The sequence below is a fragment of the Lissotriton helveticus genome, chromosome 8, assembly GCF_964261635.1.
Source record: "Lissotriton helveticus chromosome 8, aLisHel1.1, whole genome shotgun sequence".
NCBI lineage: Eukaryota > Metazoa > Chordata > Amphibia > Caudata > Salamandridae > Lissotriton > Lissotriton helveticus.
The window spans coordinates 1,610,287,157-1,610,302,091 of NC_136069.1; the positions used below are offsets into that span (position 1 = coordinate 1,610,287,157).

General features: G+C 42.9%; 1 long non-coding RNA gene across 1 annotated transcript in view; it reads right to left on the reverse strand.

Moving 5' to 3' along the window:
• Positions 1 to 1,710: 1,710 nt before the first annotated feature.
• The window catches only part of LOC144772086 (uncharacterized), a 77,714-nt gene continuing 64,489 nt past the window's right edge, over positions 1,711 to 14,935 (reverse strand). The window contains exon 6 of the long non-coding RNA XR_013599640.1: positions 1,711 to 1,741. This is a non-coding gene — a long non-coding RNA (uncharacterized LOC144772086). The remainder of the gene's footprint in view (positions 1,742 to 14,935) is intronic.

Here is a 14,935-nt window from a genome sequence, read left to right on the forward strand (position 1 = left end):
CTGGTCAATCCCCTTGTAGGCACAGCCTTTACCTTGTGCAGACGTTTTTTATGAAGAGTCTTTTTTCACATACATAGATCTCCGTCCTGGCTCAAGCGTTGAGTTCAGATGCGGCTGTCTGTTTGTGAACATTCTAGTTTTTTCCTTGGTGGATGAAAACTTGCAATGTTGATTAAGCATGAGCGCAAAATCCGCTCCGATCGCGGATTTTGCGGATTTTCGGCAAATCCGCGATCCGCGAACTCTCGCGGATTTGCCGAAAATCCGCAATCCGCGATCGGAGCGGATTTTGCGGTCAAAAGTTCAAGCGCGCGCGCCTAATTAACGATGGCGCCGGCAAGCTGCCAGCGCCCATCCTGCAATAGTTACTTAATTAGCTTCAACAGGAAGCTCTAACAGATAAGATACAGCAGGGGCTCGAGCGCCTGCTTTATTTTAGCAGTTGGAGCTTCCTGTTGAAGCTAATTAAGTAACTTTTGCAGGATGGCGCTGGCAGCTTGCCGGCGCCATCGTAAATTACTTCAACAGTGGTGTCTTCTTGAATAAATATGAAGGGCAGGGTTCATTCGGGCACGACGGTCCTGGCACAATTAAATAATTAATCTGCTGCTCTGATCGGTCTCTGACCTTTTATACACACAAGAGGCATGCTCGCATGGACGCCCCGTCCGTTTGGCCCCGCCCACACACTCGAGGTGTGCACCGTCTTCCCGCCATTTACCCACTATGATGGACATTTCACTCAAGGGACCCCCGCGCACTTCGGCGCGATTGCATAGTGACACACACTTGGTCGCTGGAACTAGTTGAAGCGCAAATGCAGTGACTCATTCAGCAGCCCAAAAAAAAACGTGAGCGTTGGGAGGCTGGGCATCTTTGACTTTTACGAGCGCAACCCCCGTGCTGTTCCTGTGACCAGGGGCTTCTGTCTCTTAATCTGCTGCTCTGATCGGTCTCTGACCTTTTAGACACACAAGAGGCATGTGCGCTCGCGTGGAAGCCCCGTCCGTTTGGCCCCGCCCACACGCTCGAGGAAGCCCCGCCCCCAAATCCGCAAATCCGCAGAATCCGCGGATTTTGCGGATCCACGATCCGTGAATCCGCTGAATCCGCGAATCGTGGATCCGCAAAATCCGCCCATGCTTAATGTTGATTAAATATACAATCAACATTGCAAATTCCCATCCAGCAAGGAAAATGCATACTTTTATCTGTGACCAGGGTGACCAGATCCGCAAAATGTGTCAGGTGTTGTACGTGCCACCCGCTTACATTTACCATTTGTCTATCAGCTTTAGAAATCTGTGGTAATCAACTTGGGTGCATGTTTTACTTATCAGATTGAAACTTGCAATGTTGATTTAAACCTCACACCGACAGTGCACTGCTGCCATTTGAGCTTGGGACCTGGTAAGACTTTGGGGCTATATAGTTACACACACACATCAACACACATACACGCAGACACGTCTCTCTCAATATATATGTATTTAGATAAGCACACACACATACCTACACACACATACATATCTATGTATATACATACAAAGAAACATTTACATATCTAACAAAAACAAAACCATCTCGTGCCACTACATTCATTTTACATATTTCATTCCCATAATCCTTTCATCAAACCCTTTTTGAGCAAATAATGTACAAAAGATATAGAGTCTTTCCTAATGCTTTAAAGATTGTAAAGATGGCCCACCTCGGGTGATTTTCCACAGGATCCTGGAGTCTAGAAAAGCAATTCAGTAAACAAACACAAATTTAAAGTATATTTCAAACCACATATAAAAATACTTCTCAAAAATATGATTCTCTTATCAGAAAAGACAACCAAACACATTTCTGTTATGAATGATACATACATCTCTTCACCAATGTTTACACTCCTTGGTATACATTAATATTGTAGGAGAGTAGGGTCTGCTATCCTATGGTCACCCCAAATTTTTGCTTTTTGCTTCACTGGTTTATGACTTAATGTGGCTGTGGGCCTGCTAATCAGACCCACAGCCTGCTGTTCTCTCTCTAAATTAATGCCAATGCACATTAGGTGCATTACGAAATTGGAACTGGTTCACCTTATTGGCCCCTGTAACAGTGTACCCCAGGTACCCAGGGCATAGGTACTTCCAAGGCCTACCAGGGGCTGCAGCACGTATTGTGCCACCCCTGGCCTGGCCTCCATATTTGACACAACTGGCTGATCACTCAGCTGGGGTGAGTCGGTGTAATCACCCCTTACTTAGGTATAGTATGTCTATATCTAATTTAAAATGGACACATATGTTCCTATCAGCCACTCCTATGGAAGACCTCATCAATCCTGGAGGCAGGGTGCTTGGAAATATGTGAGATGGTGCTCTGGCATGAGCTGAGCCTGTCTGCAGCTTTCGGAACCACGTCCTTTAGCTGTTCCATGATACTGCCATACCATATACTCTTAAGTGCATTACGAACCTCGCGGTTGAATGCTATCTTTAGTTTGGCTTTATCAAAACATGTCGAGTAAGGTGTCATACGAATTGGAATACTACCCCCTCACCAGTTCTGGCGACGGGGGTAGCATTCCACCCTTCTAGAGGGACACGACATGTACATAACCTGAAACCCGGGTAAAGTTAAACATGAGCCTCAGCATCACAAAATGGATGCTGCCACCACAGACACAAGTCTGACCTCCTGCTGCTGGGAGTCCTTCCAGCGAGGGAGGCTTGGACAATGGGTTTCCTGCCTTGGGAGGTGCTAGCACCACCCCAGACAGGGTTTTGTGTATTGGGTAGGACAGGGCTGAATAGAATCAGACATGCCTGGGGCACACAAGGTGTCCCTGTGCATATGCCAGTTCAAACCGGTGCTGGGGCTCTCCAGCCCCAGTCTTGGCACGAAGCTGGACAAAGGAAAGGGGGTGTAACCACCCCCCTTCCTGGTCCCACCCAGAGGAGGGACCTAGCAGGTAATCCGGCCCCTAGATTTAGAATAAGAGTAGGAGCTGTGTCCCAAGACTTCAGATCATCCTGAACTCGACTTAAAACTAAGAAGAAAACTGGACTTCGACATTCTGCTGCACAGAAGACTGAAGAGAATCTCCCTTGTGACCACCCTGTGAATACAGGCACCAACCAGCAATTCGACATCTGCTTTGCCGCCGCCTCCTGCCGGAGCCCGAGCCCAGGGCCCGACGAGACCCAGACTCCCAGACATCTCAGAGCCCGATCCACAGTCCGTGCAAAGAAGAGACCCGTGGAGGCACGAGAGACGTGGGACCGGCCATCTCGAAAGACCCCCGAGAAGCTGACTGCGCAGCTCCCGAGGCACCCCCGATGCTGTGCTTTGGGGTTTGGGAAGCCCCACCACCGAGCAGCATCTGCACCGAAGATCAGCCCCGCAGCATCTCCACGATCTGTGTGGGGCCCTTTTGCACTTTGCCACTTGACGCGCCATCCCGGCCAATTGCCACGTGGCTAGCGGCCATCTTGGCAACAAAACCTACAGTCTACACTGCTGGTCTGGTTGCTCCAGACTTGCCCTTGCTCCCCTGAGAAGGAGCACCCGCTCTGACCTTGCTGGTCCGAGTAACAAGCCTTTTCCCCTTCCTGCGTGGCCTGCATTAGCCAAGGCCTGTTTGCTCCAATCAAGTTGCCGACACCGCCATCAGCTAGAACCTTCGTGGGAGAGCTCATGATTGACTCCTGGACGTCCATGACCTCTTCGTGTCCACGTGGCTGTGGAGACAATCTGCACCTCATCACCTGTTTGCACCCGACATCGCCTGGTTCCATCCTGGTTCCACAGTAGTCACTGGCTAGTGACTTTGAACATTGTCCCCTCTGCTTTCAGGTCTTCACATCTTCAGATACATCCTTGGATCCACCGGAACTCTCCTCGATGACCCGCCTGCAGCATCTTCATCTCCAGGCACCATCGACCTGCGTGACGAAACCCGACACATCTTCGCACCTGTGCACCCGTTCCTGTGGGTGAGGTAACTCAGCAACGCCGGTGTTCCTACACTGGTACACACCTCTAGTGCCTAGATCTAAAGTTTTGTCCTCCTAGGTCAGTCGGAATGTTCCTAAAACACTAACTTTGTAACTTTTACGCACCATTGACATTGCATTGGTGCATGCGAGTGCTTTAAGCGCTGCACCCGAGTCCGCGGGCCTTTCCCGACTTCTTCACTGTTAGTCCTGAACAGCTCCAGCGATTTCCCAGGCCCTAGGCCTATTTCCTTTCAGATTGGTGGTTCTTATACCACTATTTTAATATATGGTTTAGGTGGCCCCTAGGGCTCATCCATATTGTGCAACTTTTGTGTATTTAAACTGTGTTTTGTTTTAACGCATTTGCTTCTGTGCTCATAAAGAGTATAGGGGATTTTGTAGTAAATAAATATATATATATTTTCAATATATATCTGTGTGGTGTCCTTTCATTTGGTATTCAAGGGGATTGTGTATGGTAAAACAGCTTGCTTCACATGCCTATACAGAGTTTAGCCTAAGACTGCTTTGTCCACGCTACTAGGATAGCTGGTCTATCAGGTTGACTTACAACCAATCATCATAAGGGTTGCTTGGCATGGTACAAGGTGATCACTAGAACTAGTGAGCATCATATACCAGGCCAACTTCTCACAAATATGATAATAGATGATAAAAGATCATTGTGCTCTAATGCACAAAAACATCTTTCCGTTCCCAGCGTCCACAGGGCAAGCAGAGGAGGTTGCTCCTTTTTTGCCACCAAACTCTGGAACCCATTGCCTATGACCCTACGTTTTGCTCCTTCCAAATAATTTCTTAACAAACTGCTAAAGACTTCTCTTTTTGATGCATAAACTTTCTGTTGATGTTTAACTAGTCTTCTTCTCTTATACAATTGGGAGGCTAGCGCTGGATACTTCTTTGGTAGCAGCTGCATGCTTTATACATTTTATCATAGTGTATTATATTGTATGATATACCTGGACTCTGATCTACCTAGCTCCTTTTCCCTGTCACTCTCTTGCGCACCAATAATGTTGACCTCCCTATAAATACTTTGGAGCAAGAACATTGCAGCATATAAATAACATAGGCTCATATTGAATTACTCTGTCCCCATGGTTAATGTTAATGTTAATGTTAATGTTAATGTTAGTGATATTTATAAAGCACACTGTTGCCCAATGGCGTCCTGGCGCTATACATGATGATCCCCTGCAGGTGAAATAATGTGCTTAGATTTTATGTGTTGAATAGCCACGTTTTTAATGCTTTTCTGAAGGTGAGCAATTCCTTTGTGCCAATAAGTGAGATTGGGAGGGCATTCCAGGCCTTGGCTGCGCCCACAAAGAAACTTCTCCCACCCCAGTTGGCTTTCTTTGCCAACTGAGTCCGAATCAGTTTAGCATCAGAGGACCGTAGGGATCTAGAAGGCACATACCATTTTGTATTTTGGATCATGTGTCTAAGACCCATACAATGCAAAGCTTTATGGGTTATGCACAGGGCTTTAAACAACACCCGCTTCCTTACCGGGAGCCAGTGTCGTTTTTTTTTATTTCTGCCGAGATTGATTTATGTTTTGGCGTGCCCGATAGCAGTCTTGCAGCAGCATTTTGTAGGAGTAGCAGTTTCCTAATTAGACCCTCTTGTACATTGATGTATAGACCATTACAATAGTCCAGACTGGACATTGTGAATGCTGTGACCACCGTTTTTTGACTCGTAGTAGGAAGAAAGTCCAATATTTTCCTGCAAGATTTGAGGATGTATGATGTTGTGGCCACCACTGAGTTAATGTGCTCTATATGGGTTAATTTATTATCAATGATGAAGAGTGGTGGAGAGGCCAATGGTGGAGAGGCCAATAACTTAATTTATAAATGACCCCCAAGATGGCAATCATTCATGAAGGTATTGAAAGGAACCACGACTGCAGTGGTTCCTGGCAAAGCATTTTACTGATTGTTTCAGGGCTGCATCGGAAGGATGCAGTCTTGTAGCAAACAGCATTCTTTTCAAAACAAAAATCCCAAAACAGGATTTTCTATTTGAAAATAAGAATTATAATGCTTCCCTCACCATGTGAGTCTTCTCCCAGGGCAGGGGGAGCACAATAGTTTTAATGTTCTTTACTACCAGAATTTACAGTAAACAATTACTACATGTCTGCCTAAATAGATCAGGAAAACAGGAAGCTATTTATCGGATGGCCCTGGTAAGTAAGGCCTGTCAGAGAAGTTTGGCCACAGTGGAGACAGTACTCTCCACTGTGCCCAAGCTGAACGTCCGATGTTATTGATATGGGGCAGCCAGACCTTCGTATTGGTGGTATATATAACCAGTCATCATTGTGATGGATTGTCTATACAGTCACTTTAGAAATCCGGCCCCTAGTCATTCCTAAGTGCAATGCTCCTTTTAGCATTGATAATCTTCCTAAAAGGTGAATAAAACTCATTATGTTTTCATATTGACAGCATGCCTTACATTCATTGCATTTCGTAAAACCTGCTTTTGGTTCTACCCTGACTCCTTTTCCTTTGTGATGTCACTCCATAGAAGGTGATCTTTCCTCATGCAATGCTATCTATATGTAATAAGCGGTGTCCTGGTCATGAGTGTTCCAGCAGGTGTGCACTTCACTAAATGCCATTGCTATTGTAGTGTAGTTCCTATATTCCCAATAGGCTCTGCGCATTGGAATAATATAAACAGTAGTGTAGACGTAGGACTGAGGTCGACTAGGTCTCTACTGACTATATTAGACTTAATTAGTTTTGCCAGCTAGCTCAGAGGTCACTAGAAACGTTCTCGAATAAACAAGGAGGAGTTTAACTTCCCTGGATAGACAAGAAGGGATTAGCTTCTGACAACCGTATAACATGACAACTTTGCTCCCTCAGAATAAGAGTGTATCTTTAGAGTCGTGTGAAAACAATAGACAGCTATTTTACTCAGTCAATCGTGCATACTTAGTTTCACCAGAGTGCAGAGAAATAGAGAGAGACGGGCGTTTTCAATAAAAGGTGTTATTTATTGAGCAGTCTTCTTTCTCATGCAACAGAAATGAATTGCCACAATTGCAATACTTAACATGAAGTAAAGTGCGTACAGTAAAAGTAGTATTATGAAATAATACTGTAAAAGCATGGATATGGTTTCTTAGCCATATGATACTTTAAAATGGATAAAATATATACATATATAAAACCTTGACTAACATACTCAACTGGTGCTTCTAATCTATGCCTACCCCGGTGTATCTGACCTAAGCCTAATACGTAGGAAGGAGTAAGTAAGTTGCAGTTTAAGTTAAGTTGGTTTTTGCCAAGGGTCTGAATCAAGAATTCTCTTAAGGGTTTAGTCAGCTCCGTACCATGGTAATAGAATGGAGGAGGTCTGGTATCTCTCTCTCAGGACTCGATATCCCAGAAACCCGCAAGGGTGGCTGGAAACACCGGAGCTGGATTTTCTTGGCTGGAGAAAAAGACAGCGTCTTTCTCAGTGCGTCAAAAGGGAGGGGCAGCGTCCGTGGGCTCTCGCATCAGCTGGGCTCTCGGGCAAGTAGATAGCCGCTCTGCTCCAAACCACCGTGTGTTTGCTTAAGGCAACGTTGGTATATTTATACCTGAAAGGTGCCGGGTTTGACGTAAGGTTGGACATAAGACGTCAATAAAAGATGTCACTAAGAACTGGCCATTCTTTCAGTGCTCGCAGGAGTTCTAGGACAAATCAAAACAATAGCATGGGGAATTCCCAGGTTGCTGGAGGTTTGGTTTGTTTAAAGAACGCGTTGTACTTTCTAGGAGTCTAGGGGAGTAGCCTTGCCATATTTAGACTGCATGGGCTATTACTAAATATGGATATGATTCTTATGCCTTTATAAGGATATTATTTATTATAACCATATAAGGGCATAAATCAGGAATATCGAATTAGGGTCCTAGATAGAAACACAACACCCACTCCACGAATTAATGTCCATCATTACTAAAAACTAAGCAATAGTAAACATATCGATGCATGTGTGTTTTCCAACCCACCCCAAAATACATAAATCGCATTTGAAATGGTATATGGTAAATGCACGAAAATGAGTATTGGTACTGTACGCTTATTAAGCAGTGTCATCATTCAGTTAAATGCATATATATATCAGCTGAATGAATTGCGAAAATTACACATGAAATGGCTCTAAATACAGAAAAGAAGGTCGAGACCATTCCATCACATATTTATACAAATGCTGTACATGTGCTAGAGGTTGAGGTAAAATATTGTCTCTAGAGTTCCTAAAATAGAAACTCTGTTCTCTAAGAATAGTTCTACTTTAAGCAGAGTACTTTGTGCCAGAAAAAAGGGTAAATTAGGGGAAAAAATAGTTCCACATGTTTTCAGTAGCTGTGTTTATCAAAAACTGATGGCCGAATTCAGAGTTCAGGGAACGCTGTGTGCTCATTGTTTTCAAAAGTTATTCTCGTTGTTCAGGGGAGAACATCATATCAGACAGACTTGCAAAAAATTGGTCTACGACATCAGGTGAAAGTTCGACCAAGTTCAAAAATGCTGTAACAGTGCATGTGTGAGAATGATTGCTATCATCGATGTCAGGATCAGCAATGCTCACAGAAGGTTGTACCTGTGTGGTGCTGCTTTCATCTCGTACTCCACCGCCACCTACTCGCAGTGGGGAAGTCTCAACGAATGCCGTCATCAGAAAAGGTAGCCGCTGGTGACAACACGATGCATGAGCCGTTACCGGACCTAGCAAGGTATCTGTATCCATTGGTACTGCTGATGGTAGTGTAAGACAGACGTCAAACACACATTCTTCTCCGCATAGCATACATCGATGCACAGGTAAGATGCAATCTTGCCAGATTGGTCTGAATGCAAGAAACCAAGTTGTACTTAGATCTCTTAGCCGGGCAAATCCGTGGACTTTAGTGATGCGGTCCCGGTAGCGTATAGCTAGGATCGTTTCTCCCATTGTTGCTGGAGTCTTGTCTGTGGCTTGGCTTGCCATATCAGAGCAGAAGAATCAAAAATAAAATTCCTGCTACGAGTCCCAAAAGAAGAGGCAGACCGCCAAATAATGAATGCACAAAATTCGGGATAATGCCCAGAACTGTTTCAAAGGGTGCTAACAGTCCCGAAAAAATTGTCTTAAATACATGTGCGATGCCACTGGTATCAGACATGTTTACGATTTGACTTAACATTTCTACGAAATGCACGGGGCAATTTGTTGATAATAGGGAATGTATCTCTGCCACTGTCCTTGCAACTTGCAGATCATACGTTTCTTTGGACGAGGTCAAAGGCACAGTTGTTTGTAAAAGAATGGATTTCATTCTGCTTAAAGTATCAATTCAAAAAGAAGAGATATTCAAATATGGCCATATTGCCGCCTCCATGTCTGGATTGCTGTTTGGATACAATACTTGCATACAGCAAGTGACCAGGGAACTAACGCTCACGAGATAGGCTTTTCCTGGCACCATGCCACAACAGCTGTGGTCACTTATTAGAACATAACTGCCGTTGGAAAGCTGTCTGAAAAATGGCTCTATCTGAGTTGTAGGAGTGCCGTGCAGGTGACATGAAATGTTATTTGAAGACCCTTCGCAGGCTCCATGTAAGTTAATACCTTGACACAGAAGTGTACCACTTAGTGATTTTTTACAATTATTACCACTAAGAAATACCTCCTTTTTCCCTTCACTATAACATTTATGTATATAAGGTAATTCCCATGTCGACTTGATGTATCCTTTACCCAACCTTTCATACTGGCCCGCTGGTATATACACTTGGCAATATTTAAACTGGAAAGTTGTTATCGGAATTGTAATAATTCCGTGTATTATCCATTCAACGACAGGTCTTTCTGACAATGTCAATGGTAATTTCTCAAGTTATTCAATGCTCAGAATCGTATAGTCTGCTCCTTTTTGTGCCAAACAGGTGTATTTATCAGTAAGGTTAAAGATAGAGAATAATGACGTTACGTTGATTAAACGCCATGGCACGTTGCCTGAACGCAGATTTTGCAACGTCCAGCCAAGCTGTACAATAGAACGTGATTGGGACTGACCATGTTGTAACATTAGTAAGTCCTGCTCTATTATATCAATAGCAGATGATACAATGCTGTCCAGTGAATATATTCTGGAGGACAGAGTCGTTAACCCATTGTCCCCAACAGAAAGTGACTTTTCCAAATTTATACGATCAATTTCTCGTATTATTTCTGCTGTTTCAATTTGTGTTTCTTTCCAAGCCTCGTTGTATGCAGCGTATATACAGGCCGCTATGAAACGTTTTTGACGCTGTTTGGTGGTCCCAGTATGAAATCACGCAAGTCAGCACCGTCTTTGAGTAAAGTCAAGTGTTGCTTAATTTCAGCCAGTGTGGATTTCTGTAGCCATTCGAGGCATAGTTTCCCTACACTGTATGTTGTAACTATCCATGGATGTTGTCTCTGGGAGTATCTAGGGTCTGGCCTGTTCAGTTTTAACCCCTGTGTTTTGTTCAGGAATCTATCTTGACAGTTAATTGTGTCTGTGGGCCAGATCAACCATTTTTTCCAATCAGGATGTGTTCTGTTTTGGTGTAAAATATGGGATACGTCTATCTCCACATCTGTAGTGCTATTACTATCAGGTATGGGCTTCGGAATAGACGGTTTGTTTAAGTCTTTAATCTTGGCTAGGCCAAGACAGGTTGTCTGTTGACTGGTGTCATTCAAGAATATTATTTGTTCTGGGATCATGCAGGTTCTAAATACTGCTTCTAGGCCTTCTACCTGCCATTCTTTTGTACCCCAGATGGTTTTTGTTTCAATGTTGTTTTTCCAAAATTCAAAAGCAAATGTAGTCATTTTTTCATAAAATGTTTCAGAATACATCAATTTAGTATTTCTGCATCACTTGTGTTAAACCCTGAGAAGTATGGGAATTTCTCATAAAATGTTTTCGAGCAGCTTTTAGGCGGTGTTGCACAATGTTCCCATTGGTTATAATTAAAAACATTTCTAGGTTGAGCAGATGTATGCAAATAGTGATGGCCAAAATGATTTTAGCAATACAATTCTTCATAATTTGATGAACCCTGTAAATAATCATGTTCTGTAAATTTTGCTGACATTATTAAATCTGACATCATAATATTAATATTTTCAAAGTCCCAATCATCAGAAAAAGTACTTGGTTTTACAAAGTCACTTAATGAAACTTTAAACTGGTGTAGATAATTTAAGAGCTCAATCGGGCCATAAATTTCATAATCCGTTTTGTCCCATGCTACCCCACCGGGTATTGGATTGGCTGTGATGTTCACTGATGATAGCTCTCTTTTCTCGATGTGAGATGACTTGTGAGGCTTTAGGACCAAGTTGATGTTCTGACTTGCTGTGTCCATTTTACTGTATTTTCCTTCAATGAATTTTCCCAAACAAAGAACCATGATGAGCCAAAGCAGGAGGAAAAGTACACCTAACACAATCCAAAATTCAATCCATGGAGAAATCAGATAGGTTTCTTTGAGTTGATGAAAGAGTTCAGTTACTTTGTCTTTGCAAGTTTTTGTTGCTGGCGTTTCTTCATGTTCACTTGGATCATCAGAAAAGTCATCGAAATTGATGAAGTAGCCAGATGCAGTTCTGTCAATTGTTGGAATTGCTTCTGGATTTTCTTTAGTCTTTGGTTCTTTCTTTATGACATTAGTATAGTCCGATGCTACATCATTGTAGACAGGTGTTTCTTGACAAACTGTTGCAATTTGGGTTTCAAGAGGCACAAGTTCCATGGCTTTGTTGCATAGTCCTTTTTTATTCACTGCAGGTTTATCAAATGTGATTAGTCTCTCAGTTTGAACCTCTTGGACTGTAGCAAATTTTGGTATTCTGCTATTTCTTTGGAGTCCACTGGGCCTACTACTTATTATTGGCCACATGATTGTGGTTTTACCAGGTCGATGGATACAACTCGGTTCTCCTTTTTACCAGCAAGGGGCGGTAGTACAACTGATCTTGTTCCGCTGACAGCTAAGACAGGTACTGCTTTTCTGTAAGAAGGCCCAAATTCCTTCTTCACCGCGATCTTCTCTCTGACCAGATCCCCAATCTTTGGAATCCAGACAGGTCTTGCTGGGACAGGTGGTTTTTCTTCAGTGGCTGTTGGCTTTTGTTTTAACTTTATGTTACTCAGGTTTCTTCTTGTTTCATTTAAGTCATGTAAAACAGCCAAACGGTCTTTGATATCAAAGCATTTTTCTTCTACCACTGAAGTGTGACTATCAAGATCCTGAATGTACATTCTAGTACCGAATAATAGTTAGTACGGAGTGAGACCTTTTAGAGAATTTCTTGGCAGATTATTAAGACTACGTTGGACACTTGTTAAATGTTTGACCCACCCATCACCCGAACCTAATACCCTCGCCGTTATAGATTGCTTTATGTCACGGTTTTTTCTTTCCACTACCGCATTTCCCTCAGGATGGAATGGAGAAGAGTACCGCAATGCAATGCCCATGCTGGTCATGGCCTCTTTGTAAGCTCGAGAGCTAAACGTAGGACCCTGGTCAGAATGTAGCATGCCAATTGCATACATGCCGATAAAGACTCGCAAATCTTTTATAACAGTTCTGGCATCAGCCGAGCGCTGGGGCCACATCCAAATGAATCTCGTGCAGGAATTCACTGCGACCATGATATATTTATAGTTGCCATCCCTTTGTAAGGGACCACAGTGGTCCAGGTAAACACATACTAATGGTTTATCAGAGATTAGAAGGGGCGTCTGTGCTGGTCGTTTCACTGTTGATACTTTCATTCTTTGGCATATTTCACATTCTAGAACATAGTTCCTAGTTTGTTTTCTCATGCGCGGCCACCAATATCTCTGTTTTAATAACGATATTGTGGCAGAAACACCAGCGTGTGCAGAAGCCAGCCCTTCGTGTGCCGCTGTAATTAGTCCTAACCTGTGTTCCATGTTTGGAATTGCCCTATCCCCCACTCCAGGGTTTCGAGCAAAAGGAACATTATTCGCATCAGTTATGTATGAGTACTTTACTGGAAAACCTTTCGGGAGTGATATTCTATCATCTTTTACTGGAGCACTGACAGCTTGCATTACATCGCTGTCTATTTTTGTTTTTGACCGGGTGATAGCAGCTACGGAAGCCGTTTGCACAGCTGCCTTCGCGGCCTCATCAGCCAATGAATTCCCTGCAACATGAACGCCATCACGTTGATGACTTCAGTGTGTGTATCACGTGAGTCTTTTATAGTTCTTTCTGTAAAAGAACTACTTGTTCCCAAAGCGTTTTATGCTTGATTGTGCCACCTTTTGCATCTTTGAAGCCGTTTTGAACCCAGTTCTGCAAGTATTCATAATAAGACTGGACGCAATAATATGAATCGCACACTATTAGTGTGGGGAATTTGCGATCGGTATTTTCAAGCGCCATCTTAAATGCTAGTAGTTCAGCTCGCTGAGCTGTACAATCTCCTAGAGATTGGGTTTTAGTGACCAGTGGTCTAAATTTTCCTTCGTGCCGACGACCTTTAACAATCACGCACGCAGCACTGTAAGCTTGTTTACCCCCAACTGCGGGTTGTGCTGATCCGTCTGTATATATTATACAGCCGTAATGTTCCAGAGGAAGGATTTCGGTCGGCAGAGTACATTCATATTCATATTGGAGAAATTCTTGTGTTTTTAAATTAGGATCAAATTCGTATATTACGTCTGTTGCAGCAAGATAATTGACCCATTGTATCCATCTCGGATGTAGTGCTTTAGCATTTGGAATGCTTGCTTTTGTTACTGCTTCTAGGGCAGGTACTGGTGTAACGATTATTATTCGTTTACCATGTGCTAGGGCTCTTTCTTTTGCTACAGCAGTTTGAACCGCAGTTAGAATTTTTTCTGTAGAACTGAATTTCATTTCAGCTTGTGTGTACAAATGTGATTTGTAAGCTATTGGTACCGTTTCTCCCTCATTAGAGGTCAGGTACGTGGATCCGCATCTTCCTGGGATGACTCGGATTACAAGGTTGCGTACGTTTTCGCGAGTTTGTAATTTTGTTTTAGCTAACATGTCTGTTTGCAATGATCTTAAAATTTCTGTATGTTTCTGAGTCCAATTTATTGGTATGATATCAGTTTTTATTAATTCATAGAGAGGTTCAAACCTCTCTTCATAATTTAGAATGTATGTTCTTCCGAAATTCAGGAAAACTAGTATTGATTGTAAGTTCTTCAGCGTTTTAGGTGCTTGCAGTACAGCACACTTCTCTAAGAAGTTGTCTGCTAGGCTTTTGCCTTCACTTGATAATTCATATCCTAAAAACAGGACAGTTAGATGGGAAATTCTTGACTTTTTAAAGTTGAATTTGTAACCCTCCTCTGCGAAACCAAGTATCATGGTGTTCACTCTTTTCAAGTGTGTCTCCAGGTCATCATCCATAAGATAGATGTCATCGACATAAGATAATGCCTCATCATCATATATTTGTAGTAACTCTGTTACTCTTGCTGAGAATAATCCTGGGCTATTCTTGAATCCCTGTGGGAGTCGACAGAAGTGTTTTTGCGACCCCATTATTAAGAAAGCGGTCAAATACCTGCTTTTGGGTGCAATGTTTTGACAAAAGAATCTATTAGAGCTGTCTAATGTCGTTTTATATTTTTTGCGCACGATTCATTAGTGCTGCACTGTGTGAGTTTTGTACTGCAAATGTTTTGCAACAGGAGTTTAAGTGTCTGTAGTCCAAAACAAGACGATATGAATCGTCTGGCTTGGAGACAGGAAACAAAGGATTGTTCATTTTTGAGGTGCATGTCTCAATCTCCCCCTGATATTCAAGTTGATCTAAGATCTCCCTGACTTGCTTTTTAGCTTCTTGTTGAACTGGGTACTGCCTT